The following is a 20025-nucleotide window of genomic DNA, read 5'->3' on the forward strand; positions in this document are numbered from 1 at the left end:
CGGGGAGAAACTCTGTGGACGGAATACTGATGAGTCCACTCTGAGCTGGACCTGATGCTCCAGCTGGAAGAGAAGCAGGTCCGGGTGACCAGATCTCCTGTGATCCCATGGCATATAGTCTGGGCCTTAACCCTCAGGGGAGGGGGATCTAAGGCTGGAGCAGAAGGACCAGAATTTTCTGAGCGGTCACGTACTAAAACCATCTATCCCCCCAAACCTTTATTCCACCAGGGTTCAAACATTTTCCCTTTCAGTAGCTGCATGTACAAACTTTGAGACACCTGTTAGCAGATTTATCTCTTGGGTCCCCTTTGATAGGGTCTCTCCCCGGACTACTGAAAAAGAATGCCTTTAACTTGTTGTCATGGGACTCCACTACTCTGATGGCTTCTTGTGGTTCTCAGACCATCCTTAGAACATCTAAGGAAAGCCTACTTGGCATGTTCCTCTTGTTCTCTTCCGCTGATTGGCCCCCGACTCTCTGCTTCTGTGTTTCTTGCTGTTCCTCAGCCAACACCTGGGGCCCGCCCTTGCCCTAAGTCTTTACATTTGGGTGTTCTTTCCCGAAATTCTCTTCCCCGGTGCCTAGACAGAGCAACCTTCCCTTACCTCATTGGCTTTGTTTAGATGTGTTAAGGCCAGACGGAGGCTTAGATGACCACCTGTTTCAGACAACCCTTTGTTCCCTGTTTTATTTTTCTCAGTTGTATTTATCACCATGATAACATGCCACGTGTTAATTATGCTGGCTTTGTACTTATCTATTGCTCCTTCCAGAAGCACATACAAAACAGGAAGATAAGCTTTGTGAGGAAAAAGTTTTTTTAAATAACATGTCAATGTTGCTTAGAAGGAAGGAGATCACTTTTCAGAGATGTGCTTTAAGTCAACTTTACTTTTCAAGTATTCCATTTATTTGGGGGAGGGTGTCAGGAGGTGGGATGGGCTACCCAGCATTGTCAAAGGAGAAATTGTCTTTACAGCACAGGGTCACCTGCCCAAGAATAAGGCAGTGAAATGGCCTTATTAGCTGTGTTCCCACTACTTTCCCAGCATTCCTTGGACTCTAGAGAAGCTAACTGTGAGTGATGCCTACTCTGCAGTTAAGACTGAAACACCAATAATGCCTGGGGGTAGGAGGAAGGGCAGCAAATGCCAGCATTTTCAGCAATCATTGGGGACATTCTCAACTGTTTCCCTGTCTCTAACTCCCAAGTGACAAGGGATTTATGGCATGTGCTACCATGCCCAGCTCTCCAATTATATTTTTTAAAAATAACATTTCATTTTGAAAATTAAAAACATAGTTCTCAGGCATGTTTTCTTCATATTATGGTTTTCCTCATCCAAACTCATACCTATAGTCAGGACATAGTTGAATTTCTCTACAAGGTATCTAAGAAATTAATCACCCTGCCGGGGAAAGGACCTTATACTACAAGCTACATGCTACTTGGGATTGGTATGAACCACAACATGTGTGTTCATGAAGAAAAGCCCACACTCTATCCACGAAGACCAAAAGGAACCTTCAAATCTTTGCCAAGTCCCATGTACAGTTGAAATGTCAAGCCATTTGTAAAGCCTGATAATGGAAATTGTGGGTAGACATTATGGTTAAAATTTTATATCTGCTTTAAAAAACATGAGAAATGAAATAAAATGGCTAGAAGACCATATCTAGATTTGGCACAATTTTCCAGAACAATAAATCAGTTTCATTTTGTCCAGTCAATAGCAGAGTAACCAAATGGCCTGGAAAAGTTGAATGGGGGAGTGATAGGTTTTAATATTCATTTGTTAGAAAAGCACTAAACATTATTCCCTAATTTATGTTTCTGTAACAAGTTAATATGGCATTGCTGCATTGCCCACAGCTAGACTCTGACCTAGTCCTTCTATCTCTGAATGTGCTCCCTGGTCAGAACTGCTATGACCTTCAAAACACAGGAAAGCAAAAGGCTATACCTCATTCTCTCAGAGTCTGGGCATTCAGTTATGAATGATTCCATTCATATTCTGTCATAGTAACGATTTCTACTGCTGACAAAAATCCTGTGAATAAATATCTATGAAGCACAGGTCATTAGCTTACACATACAAGGCAAAATAGTTCTCAAGTAGTTTTAATAGTGGTTAAAATTTATCGTCAGTTTTCCAAGTTAATTTTTTAGAAATTTATGACCTTCAAAATCCATAAATAATGCATGAAATAATAATCCAAACCAAATATATGGTAGCAGTCTTTATACTATATCAGCAATTACTTTATTCCTTTTTTCCCCAAATCAGGCTGATAGAAAACCTTGCAACACAAAAGGGGCTTGCAGATATTTTGAAATAAGCATTAGAAACTACTGTCATACTCACTTTGTAAATTTTTTTTTTTTTTTGGTTTGATTTGGTTTTTGAGACAAGGTTTCTCTGTGTAAGTGCCCTGGCTGTCCTGGACCTTGCTTTGTAGATGAGGCTAGCCTCAAACTTAACAGAAATCTGCTTGCTTCTGCCTCTTGAGTGCTGGGATTAAAGGAGTGCACCAGCACTGTCCAGCATGACTTTGTAATTTTTACCAGTTCTCAAGAGTCGCCATAGTCTTACAGTCTTGATGGTTTACCAATCAGTAAATGTTTCATAGCTTTCTTCTGTGTTTGTGCTGCCAAGCAAATATTTTCTTTTCTTTTATACAATAAACATGTGCTATTCGTCCTGATCTAGTCTATAATGGTCTTTCAAATCACTTTGCTTTTAAATTAATTAACTTTGGTGTTTTGAGATTGAGTCTTATGTAGCCCAGGCTGCCCTCTAACTAGCTATGTAGCCAAAGATGACTTTGAACTGATCCTCCTGTTACCTCCAACCAAGTTCCTTCTTCTTTAAATTAACATTTACAATGTAATCATTTTAAAATAAGCATCAACAGATTACACTTTTTTTTTTCAGATTACACTTTAATTTCTAAACTATACTAGAAAAATATCTGCTTAGTTGTAGCAGTTGTTTGTAAAATGTCTTTGATGATGCCTCTAAAATAACATTCTGTTAGTTATTTATTACAGTATGTTACACTATATGTTCTTGTGGTCACTGTACTTAGTAGCTTACATGTGTGCCTTTTTCCTTTCTATTAATTTACTTGAAGTAGATGTAGAACATTGTGCGTGTGATATGAACATTCTTACAGGTCTTAGGAGGTTCCTGAGGAGAGAATTGCCCTCCTTGAATTGAGGCACAATAAAAAGAAAGAACTTTGTATCCCTTTTCGTGACTTGTGTCCCTTACGTGGTTACCTGCATTCGGTTTTTCTATTTCTACTTCTGTTATGGATGTTTTGGTTTTGGTGGTAGGTAAGTGCATAAAATATGTTCAAAACCAAAAGTGCAAAGTTTACTGTGAAGTCCCACAGCTTCTGTTTCAAGTGTCCATTCTAACAGTAAGAAGTTCCCTAAGTTATAATGACTTTGGGGGTCTGGTTGATTTTGGTGTGTTGCATTATTATTATTATTATTATTATTACTATTACTATTATTATTTTGAGTCAGGGTTTCACTGTGTAGCTCTGACTGTCTTAGAACTCACTGTGTAGATCAAGCTGTCCTGGAACACACAGAGATCATCCTGTCTCTCCCTCCCAGGTGCTGGGGTGAAAGGTGTGCACCCCCATGTGGGACTCTTTTCAAAGATTTTTTTCTTTCGTGTGTGTTTGTGTGTGTGTGTTGTGTATGTTGTGTACCTGTGTGTGTGTTGTGTGTATGTGCTGTATTGTGTCTTTCTTTATTTGAAAGTTTGTATCAATAAAGTTTAGAAAATCTTAAGAATGAACTATGCCACAGTGAAGGAGCTGAAGTACAGGAGGTCCAGGCTCCAAAACTAACAGGCTACTTACTCTCAAAACTAAGCAAGTCTCACCTCTCTCTGTCACCCACAAGTATGCAAAGAACTTCAGTGATACTTTCAAAAGTATTTGAAAAACATAGGGTAAATGTTTACAAGTTATTAATTTTGGCTTGTGTAAAGTAAGAGATAACCATCCTATCGTCTGTTATTTGGTAACTAGAGATGATGTACACACACAGTGATGTCTATCAGCACATTTCTCACCTATGTAGGTTTCATTTGCATGGCACTGTGCAGGCTTTCAATTTATCTCTTATCTGAAATACTTGAAGCTTTTCAAATTTGGGGAGAGGGGATATTTTGAAATATTTGCATATGCCTATTAAAGCATCTTAGACTAGGATCCAAATTTAAACCTGAAAGTTGTTCCTTCTGTATACATTCTACTTAAATAGCCTGTGGGTCATTTTATACAGATTTTTTAAGTACCATCTCTATGATGAAGATTCATTTGAGGTTAGGCAGGAATTTGCCACTTCTGGTGTCATACACAAGCTAAAAACAGTTTGGATTTTGAGGTGTTTTCATATTTTAGACTTACAAATTAGAGATGCTCAGCCTGTAACCTTGGCATCCAGGGAAGGAGAACAACCATTCATGTGAAATTAAGATGTGAAATAGCATGATAGTTGCAAATATCATTTTAAGATCAACTTTATCAGAAACTTCTAGTTGCAAAGAACAGGATCCAGCTTAGGTGATGTAGGAAGATTTCATGGAAAGTAAACAAAATCTGCCTTGTGGGGGAATGACCCTGGCATGCCAGAGTTCACTGTGCTCGTCAGCTTGGACCAATGCTGTGCTAACAATCTCCAAACCTCAGTGAGCAACTAATTCCTCACTCATTGGTCTTGTTTTTCTCTTTAGCTCTTCATGATGTTTTGCCTGACACTTTCAAACTGAGAAATCCTGAGTTAAAAATGTGTGTGATTTTAAAAACACTGGGCCATTTGCATTGAGGGTTCTAATTGTTTTTAATTCCAGATATTGTCTCTGAGCACTCTACTTATAAGGTTGCATTCTGATGCTGTATACAAATACCTAGGCAGTGTTGGTTTGGCAAAGCAAAAAATGACATTAAATCTACCTGTTCCTTCCTATTGATTTCTTTGGCTGTTTTTATTGTGAAGTTGTTAGCAAACAACTCCAAGGGAAGCTTTATTTAAAATAACTCTAAATATCCATGTGTGTCCTGATGCTGCTTTCTTAAAAGACCATCTCCTGTACATGCTGGATCAGTAATCAAATTTCTGCCAGTTATAAACATTGTTTTCAAAGGCAAGAAACCTCTTGTTAAGCATAAAAATCTAAAATTCATTATGTTTATTATTTTATTTGTGTATGTGTGCACACAAATGTGTGTGTGTGTGTGTGTGTGTGTGTGTGTGTGTGTGTGTGTTTGCGCGAGTGAGTGCGTTACACACATGCATGTTAACGCCCCATGGAGGCCAGAATAGTATGCTGGATCTCCCAGAGCTGGAGTTATAGGCAGTTGTGAGCCATCAAATGTAGATGTTGGGAATTGAAGTCTAGATCTCTGCTAAAGCAACAAGTGCTCTTAACGCTTGAGCCACCTCTCCAGCCTCACCGACATATACTCAAGGTCAGAATTTCTTAAACTATATTCCCAGTAACTTTCCATAGATAAATAAATTTGGAACTCCCCGTTCTGAATACTCCTGACAATTCCCATTGTATATTGCCATATCAAAATTCCGTATGGTGATCTTCTATCCACACTTTCACTTTCCATGGTTTCAATTATTGAAGTCAAGCAGAGTTCAAAAGTATTAAATGGAAATTTCCAAAAGTAAACAATTTCTAAGTTTTAAGTTGCTTGCCATTCTGAGTGGCATGATGAACTCCTGTACCATCTTGGTCTGCCCCACTGAGGATGTGGTTCATCCCTTTCTCCAAAGTATCCACTGCACAGCCTCAGTTGGTGGTTTGGTCCATTCTCAGATGCACTGCTTCAGGATGACAATGTTTGAGTTGAAGTAACCCCTATGAGCAACATTATGTCACAGACTACATCATCCACCTCAATGTAGCTCATCATCTAGGTATAGCACACACCATCACAAGAGCCATAAATACAATATCTTTTGAGAAAGAAATCCTAAACATATAACTTTTATTATATATTATTATAGCTATCATCTTTTACAATTGTCATTAATCTCCTTCTAACTTAGAAACTAAATTTTTACCATAGACGTACATGTGCATAAAACATACTGTATCTGTGGGGCTTGGCATGACACAGTACTTAGGACATCTACTGAGAACCTTGGTCTATATCTCTCAGAATAGGATAGGGAGAAAAGAGGGAATACCATCTGTCAACAACAAACCAGCTACTTGTTGCAATCTTAGCATCTTCAAACTTATTCAACTTTTGGAAACATTTTTTTTTTTGAGTGAAATATTTAGGAAACATTGTTGGGTCAGTGATTAGTCAAAAACTTGGTTAAAGGTAATAGAAACTGTTTAAGGTTTTTGTTTGTTTGGTTGGTTTGGTTTGGTTTATGCAGAATAGAATATTCCAACCCCTCTATGTAATCTTATGTTAATTCTTAGTAAATGTTGAGTTAAATTTGTTACTCTTTAAATACCAAGAGTCAGAGGTAAAGAACCATCTGATTTTGTAATGTTTATATAAGGATCTGGGTGCATACTGCCTTCTTTATTATTGTAAATATTATAATTCTTTAAAATAATCATAAGCATCAGAAGTCTATGGCTGTATAATGAAAACTAGCATATGTTCTTAGACTGACATTAGGATTTATATACATAATGCCAAATGTAAGGTTAACTGAGTTTCTCACTGAACTATATTAGGTAGAAATAGAATATTTTGAAAATGCTTTTGATTTAAGAAAAAGGCAGTATTTAAAGGGTAGAGGGCTGCAGAGATGACTCAGTGGTTAAGCACATGAACTGCTCCTCCAGAGAACCCAGGTTCAATTCCTAGCCGTTATACCCAGCAGCTCACGGTTGCCTGGCTCTAGGGCAGTGGTTCTCAACCTCACAGAGGTCACATAGCAGATATCCTGCATATCAGATATTCACATTATCTGATTACATGATTCATAACAGCATCACAATTACAGTTATGAAGTAGCAACAAAATAATTTTATTTACTATCACAACCACAAACCATGAGGAATTATATTAAAGGGTCACAATGTTAGGAAGGTTTGAGAACCACAGCTCTAGGGGAAACTGCTGCTATCTTCTGATCTCCAAGAATGTCTGCAATCTGCCCCCCACCCCCACCCCCAAGATCTATTACAGCTGCTCAAGCCAACTTGTAGTTGCTGGCAGGTGATCGTCCCTTTCTTCTGCAGTTGTATCAGGGACATGACCACAGTATTTTTCTTTGGCTCTGGGTTTGCCATCTTTTACCCTTCTGGATGACAGTGCAGTGTGTTGTTAGCCTAGGACTAGTCACAATCCTATCTGCCACTTAGCTTCCTTCTCCCTATCCCATCTGACTTTCTGACCTTCCAGCTATCTTCCTACCCATTGGGTTAACCTTCCACCACCTTCTTATGCCAGACTTTGCCATCCCAACTAAATGCAGCTTGAATTAACTGGCTCTGCATTCTTGCCCCAGGCCCAGGTTCTCACCCAGAACTGAATGCTTCACCATCCCTGCAAAGGTACCCCTGCACCTTCAGTCTCTACAACTACAGATGGCTTTAACTGCAGAACTCTAAAATCAAACAGAAAGAAAAATATAGACAGAATTATCTTAATTTTGATATGATTGTTAAGCTGAAAAGGTAAGGAAATTCTTCAGTATTTTTGGTCTTGAAAAACTTCCCCCTCTCCTCTTCATGACTTTAGAAACTCTTCTACATCATGGTTTTGATTCCTGAGTGTTTGAAACAGACCCAGTCATGTCCATGTCCTTGGCTTTGCTGGTCTGATCCCTCAGATCTCCCCAGTCCTGCCTTCAGTTCACCCTTCTCCCCAGCATTCTCAGCTCAGTGTTCTAAAAACAAACAACCTCTTCAAGTAACTGTTATGTGAGTATCTTGCACTGGAACCCAACAGTTCTGCACCATAAATCCCTTCTTCTGATTTTATCTTTGTCCCCATCCATATTTTGTACTTAGTGGGTGTTAGATAAAGATTTAATTAATGAAGGAAAAAATAGTGAGAAGAATATTAATTACTACCAACATAATCCCAGCATTTTAAGTGTATTAGATTAGCCTGCCAGCGATCATCAAAATTTAAAACTTGTATTTAACACTTTCTGTTTAAGTGTACTGAATACTTACTATATGCAAGTCGCTGTAGAAGTCATTTGTAGCAGTTTTTTTGTTTTTGTTTTTTTTAAATAATCTACCTATCTTCCTATGAAAAAGAATGTGGGAATGTTATAAAATCACACCAACTGAAAGTGGCGGAGCCAGAATTTGAACCTAGATCATCTGATTCCATAGCCTTCACACTGACTGCTGTTTAGTTATACCCTCCATCCAATAAGCAGGAAATATCAGGCCCTGTAAAGCACAATGCTGTGGTCTCCTAAATCCTGGCGCCTTAAAGAGCAGCTGGGAGCCTTTATTTCTCAAATATAATTATTGTTGAGGAATTAAAAGTCATTTTTCTCCTAAGTTTCCTCGTGACAAAATCCATTACATGTGGAAGATACACAGTAAGGGGAAAGGAGAGATGGATTTGTTGACTATCCTGTAAGCTAGATCTTCTGAGGTGATAAACAGGAGAGATTAGGTCCTGAGGGATGCAGCTTGCCTCCCTGCCAGAGCTAAGTGACCTGTTAGCTCAGCCACAGTCCTCTTTTAATGAAATAACACGTCTTAAAATTTACAGATGAAGATAACATAAAAGAATTAAAGGAATTTTAAAGATGAAAGGGGCCCATGTGTATTTTGTATCTACATCCAAAATATATGAATGCAATTTTGAAAACATGAATATGTGCTCAAACCCATACTCGGGAATCTGATCTGTGTCTGCTGTCAATTTCTTTTTACATCCTTGTCTGTGGAGCTTAAATTTTTCCTCCCATGATCCCCTTTTCATTCAAGAAAATTTTCACAGTTGGATACACAGGCATACTTACTGATAATAAATTGTAAAGAAACGTATTGAAAATAATCCTTTGGAGTGTGTGTGTGTGTGTAATTATACTATTTATTAGGGACAAAAGCAAATTTGCATACTGATGAGATAGGTGTGCTATTTTTTGCATAAGAAATTAAATCTTGGCTGATGGTTTGATATGAGTCCTTAGTAGCTTTCAGAGTTCATCAATATTTTTATAATTGTCAATGTTGAAAACACATAAATAAGTAAAAGAATGGCAGGCACATGTTCAGGGATATTTTGGAACTTGATGGAAATTCTGTCCTGCTGCAAGCCATTCATTTTTAACAAAACAAATTTTAATGGGACTCAAATGTCAACTTTTGATATTAGATACTTTAATCCAAGGGTGTACTAATTTGATACTTGCTCATGAATGTAGTTGGAAAATATTTTTTTCTGTAAGATCAGAAAACATAGGTACATGACAAACACTGCAATATACAACTTATGGCAGCCTCAAATCTGAGGCATCTCACGTAGTCTGCTGGGGTTGACTACTCACAGGGTGCCAAACTCCCAAACTCGAATGTTCTGTATTCAGACCAAGCTGCAGGGAAGCCACCCATTACAAACATCTCTTCAGATTCCTTATGTGCATCTAATCATCCTGTGTTCAAAGCTTTTTACTTTTCCCAACTTTACATCCAGTGCCACATGAAGCTTTGGCCCACAGATGAAGGAGCTGTGGGTAGTCTCACTCATCAACAGTCGTTGTTTAGGAACAGATTTAAGCTCTGCCAAGTAAAACTGTGACTCACAAACAAGCCTTTCTGCTGTGGCTTGAGGCCGTCTCCCAAAGTCCACATGTAGAAGTTTATTCCTCGGTTGCAGCACAGTTGAGAGGTAGGAGCTTTCAGGCGTAGTAAGGTCAGAGGGCTCTGCTTCCAGAAGAGATTGATGGCAGTGTAAAGGGATGGCTTGACTAGTTCCTGAGAATGTGGATTCCAGCTGAGCCTGACTTCCCTCTCTTTCACCCATGACACACATTTTCCTGTGTCATGATACAGCAGGTGGCCCTCAACAGATGCAGTACTTTGATTTTCCAAAACTGTAAGCCAAGTAAATTTCTGTTCATTCTGAATTACCCTGTCTGTGGTATTTTGTACAAATAGATAGTGGCACAAATAGATAGGAACACTTGCATAAAATCAAAGCTGCATGTCTTTGCTACCAGCTCTGATCAAGGAAGAAGCCTTTCCTCCAGGACTTCCCTTTGGAAAGGGTTACTCAACATTGTTCTTTGGGGTGGAAATATCTTCAGTGGGCATAGATTCAGAGTGCATAGATGGTTAATTCTCGTCTGCCGCTGATACATTCATGGGAAGCTCATTCTCTACTCTGATGCCACAGTTTGGCTTTATTGAGATATTTATTCCTTTTCTTTATCCTTACTATGATTGAAGCTTGTATTCTGAGAAGTGATGGATAATACGCGTTCATCACTGTCCCGTGCTCCAGGAAAAGTCTGGGAGAGCCTTATGAGCTGCCATGTGTATCATTCCAAGACATCATCTGTCTTCTGAACAAAGCAGCCAAGCAGAAATGGGCAAAGGTGGTTACCTAAAACAGGTCTTTATAGCAGGCTCTGACTGGAGAGTGAGTAAAACCCTGGTCAACCAAATATATACAGGCTAAAGAGCAGGCTTAAGTGCAAAGCTGATCAGGGCTCCATAGCATACTCTATCTTAATCTCCCTTTCCTTATGGTCTGTGATTTCTTCCCATCACAACAAATGACCAACAGCTGACTGTACACATACCCACATCATCTATTGCTTACCGGTATTTATGCCATTGCCAGGACAGGATGATTCATGACACCTATAAAGCCACATTGCTCATGCTCAACCATCCTCCCTCTCACACCTATGAAATGTTAGCCCAAGAGCCTTCATCACATAAAGTCAGATGTAAAATTAGACTTCCATCCTACCTAATAAGTCTTCTGTTGCAGAGACAAATCCACAGGGCTTCTAACAAACAGCTGTTATTGATTTTAGTGACCATCAATCATCTAGCCAAGTCAAAGCAAGGAAATACAATAAACAGTTTTCAGCATATTATCAGTGGGGAAGAAGTACTGTGTTTACAAGCTGCCTGTGTATCTGGCCCATTTTCTGCCACTATGGAAGTCAGCCTACATTGGTGGAGCTAACACATGGAATGGTGTTAAATAGAGTGTTCTCCATTTTCTGGTTTGAGAAACAAGAAAGATAGAATGTTGAAACATGCCTGAACACTGATCTTCAGGTTGGCTTTAACAAGCTCTTTATTTAAAGGTACCATATTTGACCATTCTCTAAAGACCTAAAATGGGACATGTATATGTATGTGTACCTAGTATAGGATATGATTATTTGAAACCTGCTTCTGGGAATGAAACTGGTGGCTTCTCACGTGCTTAGCCTGAATTCTACTATTGAGCTATGTCCTCAGCTTGCTTCATATTTTATTTTGAGACAAGAGTATCACAAAGTTGCCCAGGTTGTCCTTGAATTTGTGATCCACCAGCCTCAGTCTCTCAAATAACCAGGATTACTATTTTTATTTAAATGTATTTCAAATTATCAAGATGCCAGTTTTTATGGTTTAGCTTATGTATAGCTATCAGTACAATATTTGCATTGATTTTAGTATCTACAGTCCACCAGAACCTTCATTTGAATGGACTGTAATCACCTCACACTTAGCTTGCCAAGAACAGAACTCCTCATCCCTCTCCTACTGGTAACCATGGATTGCCTCTTTTTACTCTGAATAAGATCTAAAGGATACAATTCTACAGTAGAGTCAAATTGAAACAAGAGAATGGAAGGGAGGGAGATGATGGGCAGAATGAGGACCAGAGGGCCTTAGCCCAAAGCTTGACAAAATTACCATATGAAAAAACCAAGTTGGTGAAAAGGAGGGCTGAGCTCTTGATCCCAATCCTTGTGCATGCCAACTAAAACTAGTTGGAACCATTGGCCCAGGCAGAGAGGCACCCAGTGTCCAAGAGTTGCCTATGGCTGTTTTAATACTAAGATGCATGCCTCTAAGTGGAAATTGAAGATGCTGAGGTGGATGACCCATGAAATTGTATGTAGAGCTGAAAGCAACAGGGCATGTGTAGAAAAGCCTGCTGCACTAAGCTAAGGCTGTGCTTTGTGCCATAAAAGTTCCCGTGGGTCCCCACTCCCGTCTGAACCACCAGATGCCTATGTTAGACCTGCTTCCTCCCTTGGAAATGTATTCTTTAATAATTCTCTCATGTTGCTTGCTGCTATCTGCATGCCATATGTCACCGTCCAAATCTTACTTCCAGGGTACACTAACTTGGTAATCCCTCAAGAGGTTTCCACCAAACCCCAGATCTGCTGGTACTGAAGTGAGCAAGATACCAGATTAAGTACTTCAAACCTGCACATACTTCAGAATGGCAGCCTTAGAAAACTAAAAAGTGACTCACTTGGTAGAGAAGTGTGAAGTTCTAGGACCATCAAACAAGGAAATGAGGTTAAAAGAGAATCCTGTACAAAACTTTAGTGACTTTGACTTCTTACACCCAAGCACATGGTGCTCTAGGAGCTGGCGAAAGGACTTCTTCTGCAGTCATGGGTGGACTTCTCTACACATCATGAGGCAGATACCATGGCCATCCTCATTACAAATAAGGAAGCAAAGACCAAGAAGCCAAGAAGCCCAAAGTCATGGCTAACAGGTGCTTAGATGCTGATGGCTTTGTGCAGTTACTACTGCGATGACAGTGATGCAGGCCTCCTCCTCTGCTCAATTCAGTTCCTCCTCAGCCCTGTAAGGATGCTAACTTCACATGGAAACAGCAGGTCCCTCTCAGTAGATTAAAAACCTCATTGTAACATTCACCCTTTTACATTTAAATTCAGTAGCTTTCAGTCTATTTATTCACAGAGATGTGCAACCAACACCACCATGAAATCCCACGTTTATAACACTCAAAAAGAAGCCTGATCCCCATTTACACCCTCAACATTCCCCTCCGTCCTCAGTACCTGAGGACTTCTAGAGTGCTTCCTGTTCCTGCAGACTTGATTAATCTGGGTATTTCATACAAACTTAGTCGTAGGATATGCGTCCTTTTGTGTCTGGCTTCTCCCACTCAGCATGGTTTCAAAGTTTATCCACTTTTTAGCACATATTGGTACTTTGCCCTTCCTTGTGATGGGTTAATAATCTTTAGTATTAGATATATCCTGCTTGTTTATGTATGCACACATGGTTGCTCCTATGACTGAAAAATTATACATAGGGCTGCTTAGATCTCTATGCATAGGTTTTGGTGTGGGTATGGTCTCAATTTTCTCAAGTATGGTATAACAGACATATTTGGATTTAGTCCTTGATACCTAGCCTAGAACTCATAATGCCTCTAATATCCTAAATGATAGGATCTCCTTTGCCCATATCTGAGTCTGTACTAATGAGATGAGTCCAGGTGGGCCCCATATAGCTCATAGAAACTGGGTCCCAGAAAGACCAAACATGAAACTCTCAGATAGTACCTCCACCCACTGGCCTCTGATCCACAGGAATAGAAGGAACCTGAAAGCTTAGGTCTGTAAAAATTCCTGAACAGTAAGATTCAGGGGCAGCAGGTGTAAGCACATGAGCACTGAGAATGCAGCACTTGCAGAGAACACAGGAGATCCACTCTTTTCTCACCTTGTCTATTTCTTGCATTTGGCTGTTCCTGGGTTCCTAGTTCTATGAGAAACCTGCAAGCACAGGGTCTCCCAAGTTCCCTGAGTCAACACAGAGAACTGTTGCACCTAAAAGGGAGTTCCCCAAAATTGCAACCAAATCAGTGGGAAGTCTAGGAAAGCTCAGGGCCTGGGGCTTGTGACTGACATCTGAAGTGGAAGCAGGCTGTGTGTCTGACATGGCAGCTCAGGCCAAAACCTACCAATACTGAAAACTTGGAAGACACCAGAAATGAGTATCTGGGAGTGAAATTACTAAGTCATTTTGAAGTTCGATGTTTGACACTTTGAGACTGTCAACTTGTTTTTTAAAGATGCTTCCCCATCTTGCCTTTCCATTAGCAGTGAGTGCCCTTCCAGGTTCTACCCATCCTTGTCAACATGTGCTATCATCTGTCTACGTTGAGTATAGATGTTCTAGAGGGTGTGAAGTGGTGTCTTTTTGTGGTTGTGATTGCACATCCCCAATGACTAGCAAGGTTGTTGGGGATCTTTTCATGCACCTTTGCTTTTGTCTTCCTCCTCTTCCTGCTTTCCTCCTTAGTTTTAGGAAGATGCCTATCTAAATCCTTTGCCTATTTTTAGCCTCATTATTTATCCTTTATTTTTGAATTATGAGAATTCATTATGAGCCCAGCACTAGTTTATCATCTAAAAAGAGGGACAGAGCTGTGAGCCCTTTGCCTCTCCAAAACACAGGAGCAGAGCAGACAGAGCTGAGAGTGGGGAGATTTGTAGACTTACTTGTCAGGGCCCAGGGCAAGTCCCTCATCCCATAAATCCCAAAGGGCTGATTCCAAGGTAGAGCTTGGGTGAGCTCTGTGCAGCCTGGCTCTGGCAGTTAGAAAACATAGGAACATCTCAGAGCAGCAGAAGACACTTCCCTCAGTACCACGCCTTTCTCTTCTTCACTCCAAATTCTACATCTTCTGACCACAGCAATGGAGTTTACTTTTGTATACCACCATAAAACTCTATCCCTGCTGAGGTTTCTGTTAATCCAGAGTTACCACTGTGGTATTTTTTTTTTTTTTTAAAGCAAGTTAAGGTGCCAAAATGCAAGACTTTTCTTGTGCAGTTTAAAGTTAACGAGTGATAGAATTGGGGTACTAGGTCTTACACATCATTTGCCCAACTCCTTCCAAGGTCAGAAAAAACAACTGAACACTTTTTAAACTACAAAAGTCATGTGGTACATCTTATTGTAAAAACAACAACAACAACAACAAACCCCAAACAAATAAATAAAACAAAAAAATAAGCAAAACTTTATTTTATGGACTACACATTAAGAATTATAAATATCCTGAGCTGGAGAGATGATTCAGGGGTTGGGAACACTGGCTCTTCTTACAGAGGACCTGGGTTCAATTCCCAGCACTCACAGGGCAGCTCACAACTGTCTATACTCCAGTTCCAGAGGAGCTCAAATCTTCACACATACATACATGCAAGCAAAACACCAGTACACATGAAATGAAAATGAATAAAAAAATTTTTAAATTCTAAATATCCAAGAGCTTACTTCTAATTACTTTTGTATATATGTGGATGTCTGCATATGTGGATGTGTGCACGTGTGTGTGCGCATGTGTGCGCATGCGCGTGTGCGTGCGTGTGTGTGTGTGTGTGTGTGTGTGTGTGTGTGTGTGTGCCTGTTTATTCAATGATGCTCAACTGAAACAGGATTTTCCTTTGGGGGACTCTTCCGTGATCTTAGACACCCATAATGACAGGGTTTTTTTGATAGTTGGTTTTCCATATTCTATATCTATTATTACTAAAGTTTATTAACTATGTTTTGTTATTGTTCTCATTGTTCTTTAAGGGGGAATTGTGTATGTCTATGCCAAAAGTTGATGTTCCTTCATTATCATAACCTACTCTATTTCTGTGAACATAAACTTTCATTAAGTCAGAACCTTTATCAAAAGGATCATCCTTAGACCACCTGCCATTCCTCCCTGCTCTCCTGTGGTCCTTGTGAATCTTCTGTCACAGGTTTCTGCCAACCTGTCTGTGAGCCAGCTTGCTTCCAACCTACGCCTCTTCCTTCATGTTCACTGTGACTAGGATTTTGTGGTGCTGGGACTAAAGCAGGGCTTCGAGCAGGTTAGGCAAATGCTGTAGCCCTGAGCTGGACCCTAAACTCCAGCCTGACTTCTTAGTCATCTCCAAAGCTTGCTCTCATTGGCCTGTTGTAGGGTCAGCCAGCTGCTAATCCTTTACCAGGAGCTTCTGGGAAGTCTCCCCACATGGCTGCTATCCTCTGCCCTCATTTAGCCACAGGCTTGCTCAGCTTTGGCTTTATTCCCATGGAAGGCCCGAGTGACAAGAGCTCCTCAAATCATAGCTAGTGTCGCAGCCTCAGGGCTGGCACTGATCCCAGCAGGATATTATTGTGATGCACTTGGCCAACAACATGTAATGATAAAATGAGATTACAACATACAAATCAGGGCTATTTAAAGTGTGCTCACATGCATCTCAGTTTGAAAGGTATCATAAAGCAGTTTAACTAAATGCAACACAGAATCTATTGACATGTAGCCACTACTGATATGACATAGGATCGAATTTTTGTTGGTGGTGGTGATCCTAGAGATTAACCCCAGGGGCTCATTGCCTTCTAAGCAAGCACTCTAACCACTGAGATCATCCCTATTCATTCTTCTTTTATTTGGAGACAGATTCTTGCTAAGCGGTTGTAACTAACCACTGACTCCCACTCTCCATCCTGCCTCAGTAGGATCCTGAGTAGCTGGGAGTCCCGGCATATACTACACTATCCACCTTAGAACAGACGTTGAATAGAACCTGGACATTCTGCTTACACTGAGGACCAGAAGTAGAAAAATAACTTACAAATTTTATCTGCAAATGGGAAATGATTGAATTAGTCAATAGAACATTATCTAAATTGAAGGCTGATAAAGACTGGCCAATTAATTATTCTTTCTGAGTATGGCCAAAGAGTTCAATTATATTTTCATTCCACTAAGTCATGATTTTAACAATGTTATTAATATAGTTTTAAACTCTTTTATTCTGAGTCATAACCTGTTTATAAAGTGCAGGCTGGCCTCAAACTCACCCAATCCTCTAGCCACAGGCTCATATGTGCTGATGTTATAGGCATGCACTACCAGTCTTAGCTTTATTTACTTATTTAATTGTCATGCCATAGCTTGGGATTGTTGATTATTAAGTTCTATAAAATTCATTAAGTACAAAAGTTTATATTGTAAAATAGCCATTGAAGGCTTTTATTCTGTTTTCAGATACACTTTACCTTGTATATTTAAGGTTCATGACGTGATGTTCTGAGATACCTGTGGATAGTTAAGTAACTTGTGGAATGAATCAGGTTGATATACTTGTCATCTCACATTGTCACTTTTCTGTGATGAGAACCCTTAGCAAAGGTCCTGTAGAACACAGTCTTCCTTACTGTTTGACAGGTCAGAGGTGCCTTACCTCAAGTCACAGTGTCTTTTACATCAGTGTCTTATTGATGGAGTACAAGTGAGAAGCAGCATTTTAATGCTACTCATGGCGAGGAGAATATGAGGTATCGTTAGGAATTCAGATTAATGCGCAAGAAAATATGAGAAGAGAATGGACAAGACAAAGATGCAAATATTAGTCTCTGGTTAAGTCTTTTCATGGCAAGTGTGAAAGAGTCAAAACCGAAGAATTAAGGCTCAATGAAGAGAATTGTCCTGATAAAGACAGCAGGGACAGGAAGCTACCAGAATTGGTGTAGGGAAACCAGGTTCACTTACTATGACAATCTGGGAAGTACCATGAAAGGGTGAAGAATATATGATGGTTAGCTACAGATGAACTTGGGTTTCTTGGCATTTCTTATCTCTGATATGGAAAATTGTAACAGATCCCACCCCTCAAGGATTTCGATAGGGAAGGAATAGGCTTGAATGTCAAATGTCTCCTATAGGTTAATGTGATAAAGCTTAGGTAACCAACAGGTAGCTCTATTTGGGAACCTTATGGAAACTTCAGTAGGTAGGGTCTTGTAGGAAGTAGACTGCAGGACCACACCTTTGAAAGTTATAGTTAGTCTTCAGTCCCTTCCTTGTTCTCTGCTTCCTGTCTGCCATGACATTAACAGTCTCCACCACACTCCTACTGCTGTGCGTGGGACCAAGCTACTACAGACTGAACTCTGAAACCATGAGCTAAAATAAAACATCACTCCCTGTGACTTGTTACCATTAGGTGTCTGTCACAGCAATGCATTTGTAACTAATGAGAAAATGGTAGAAACAGATTCAGCATTTCATTATGTTTGTATAAATACATAGATAGGTTCTATCTAGACAAAGCCAGGGAAGAATGCCCTCACTAGCTAGTTTCCTGAGCATGAGTCCCTCCTCTGGGAGTGAGGGGAAATCAAGCCAGGCACAGAGTCCATTTCACAGAGAACACACAGAAAGGGAATGGATCCAAAGTCAAAAGGTCACTCTAGGCCTTGAGTGCTGCCATTCTTTAGAATAGAAGAAGCCAGCGACTTCTTAGAAACCTTAGACCCAGGAAACCTCGTCATCTTTTTACATGACTGTGCTGGTAAGTGATTGAACTGGTCTGCACCTCAGGTGAGCTCTCTCCACTGCTTAGAAGAAGCCCAGAACTTATCACTGAGAAGTCCCAGACATTGGAATGTTCACAATAAATAGCAGCTCTTATTATTCAAAAAACATTCAACAGGTTTTATGGATGCTCTCTGGTGTTCCTGTAAGTATTCTGACTCTAGTAGTAGCCAATACAAAACAGATCTTTAAAGTCCTCCCCACCAAGTAAAAGCTATTTAATATCCACTTGCTAGAATATCCTTTTAGCTTTTACTTGACAAAACAGCCCACAGTAGATTTTGTAGTCAGTATGTCTGGACCAAATGCAGGTAGACATGTTACTCAGAAGTTGGCCAATAATGAGGAAAAATCAGATAGATCAGACTAGCCACCCTGCTCCAGAATTTAGAGTTCAGACAGCTCAGCCATTCCCGGGGACTTCTTCCCTGAATACTATTCAAGACCCCTGACTCACACATGCCAGTGGGTTTGCTAAAAATTCATCCCATGACTTCAGGAAGAGCAACCAAAATGGGGAAAGGGATAGGCAAAGGCAAGCCTAACAGCATTCATCTGGAGTAGGAGTTCCTAAACCGTTTGTGGGCTGGAGTAGGTTTTAAATGTGTAAGAGACACAGTTTCAGTATGAAGACCTGTTTGCTGTATGTTTTCATATATAAATAAACATTTCATATATAAATAATATATAAATATATTACCTTGAATCCAAGATTCACATTAACAACAGATGTATAAATGTTTTTCCACAGGGAGAAACAACCAGAGTAGATTTCGGTTCCAGGCAAGGGTCATTAGAATCTAGGAGTATTGATGGTTCTCAGGCTCTTAAATAAAACTGCTGCCAGCTGCTGGTATCTTTGTGCAGACCTTTCACATCCACAGTGTTTCAAGATTCTCAGTGGGGGCCTTCAACTCTTGGGGATCGAAGGATGAGAGATCTTTTCCCATCCCCCTTTTCTTACCAGGCCTTGGAAGTCTTTGGAGGGCTTTATAGCACTGTTGGACCCATGTTAACAGGAAAGGAAGAGAAGAGGCACAAAGGCAGCCCAGTGTGGGCAGGAGGCCTCATGCTGACTGACTTTGAACTTGATTCCATTCCTTGTAGAATTACAACCCACAGGCTGATCAGTATTGACCCCCGTAGCCCTGTTATATAGACTACACCCTTTGTCTTTTCCTTACAATGAAAGAAAGGAGTGTACAGGAAAGGCAAGGGGGAATTAAAAAGCTGTTTTTGATGATTTACGTCCTAAAATAAGAAGTGAAGAATGAAAGCGAAATGGGTATATGAGTGTCTTCCTTCTCACTCTGAGCAGGGCACTCTTAGAACTAAGCTGGGGTGTGAACCTGGCCTGTAGTTCTTCACCTCAGGATAAGAGCCACAGTTTAGTGCTAAGCTTATAAGGAGATTAGATATTTGATATTTATTTGTGTGTTTGATTCCCATTGTAGAGGTCAAATGCTTTGCTTGTGGTTGTTACCTTCTATCTTTGTGTTCAAGGCCCTTGCCCTTGTCTGTTGGTCATATTCAGGGCTGAAAACACCTTGACTCCTGGCATGTGCCTTGGCTGGCCTAAGACCACCTGCTGGATATCACTGACTGGAGTTGGAAAGGATGGATATGAGCCAACCCCAGCACAGCTTGTTCATTTTTAGGTTTATAGGAAAGAT

General features: G+C 40.1%; 1 protein-coding gene across 23 annotated transcripts in view; it reads left to right on the top strand.

Moving 5' to 3' along the window:
* Positions 1-20025, top strand: part of Trim9 (tripartite motif containing 9) — a 120478-nt gene that overhangs the window by 1510 nt on the left and 98943 nt on the right. The window lies entirely within an intron of this gene.

This window comes from Arvicanthis niloticus, chromosome 11, assembly GCF_011762505.2.
Source record: "Arvicanthis niloticus isolate mArvNil1 chromosome 11, mArvNil1.pat.X, whole genome shotgun sequence".
Lineage (NCBI taxonomy): Eukaryota > Metazoa > Chordata > Mammalia > Rodentia > Muridae > Arvicanthis > Arvicanthis niloticus.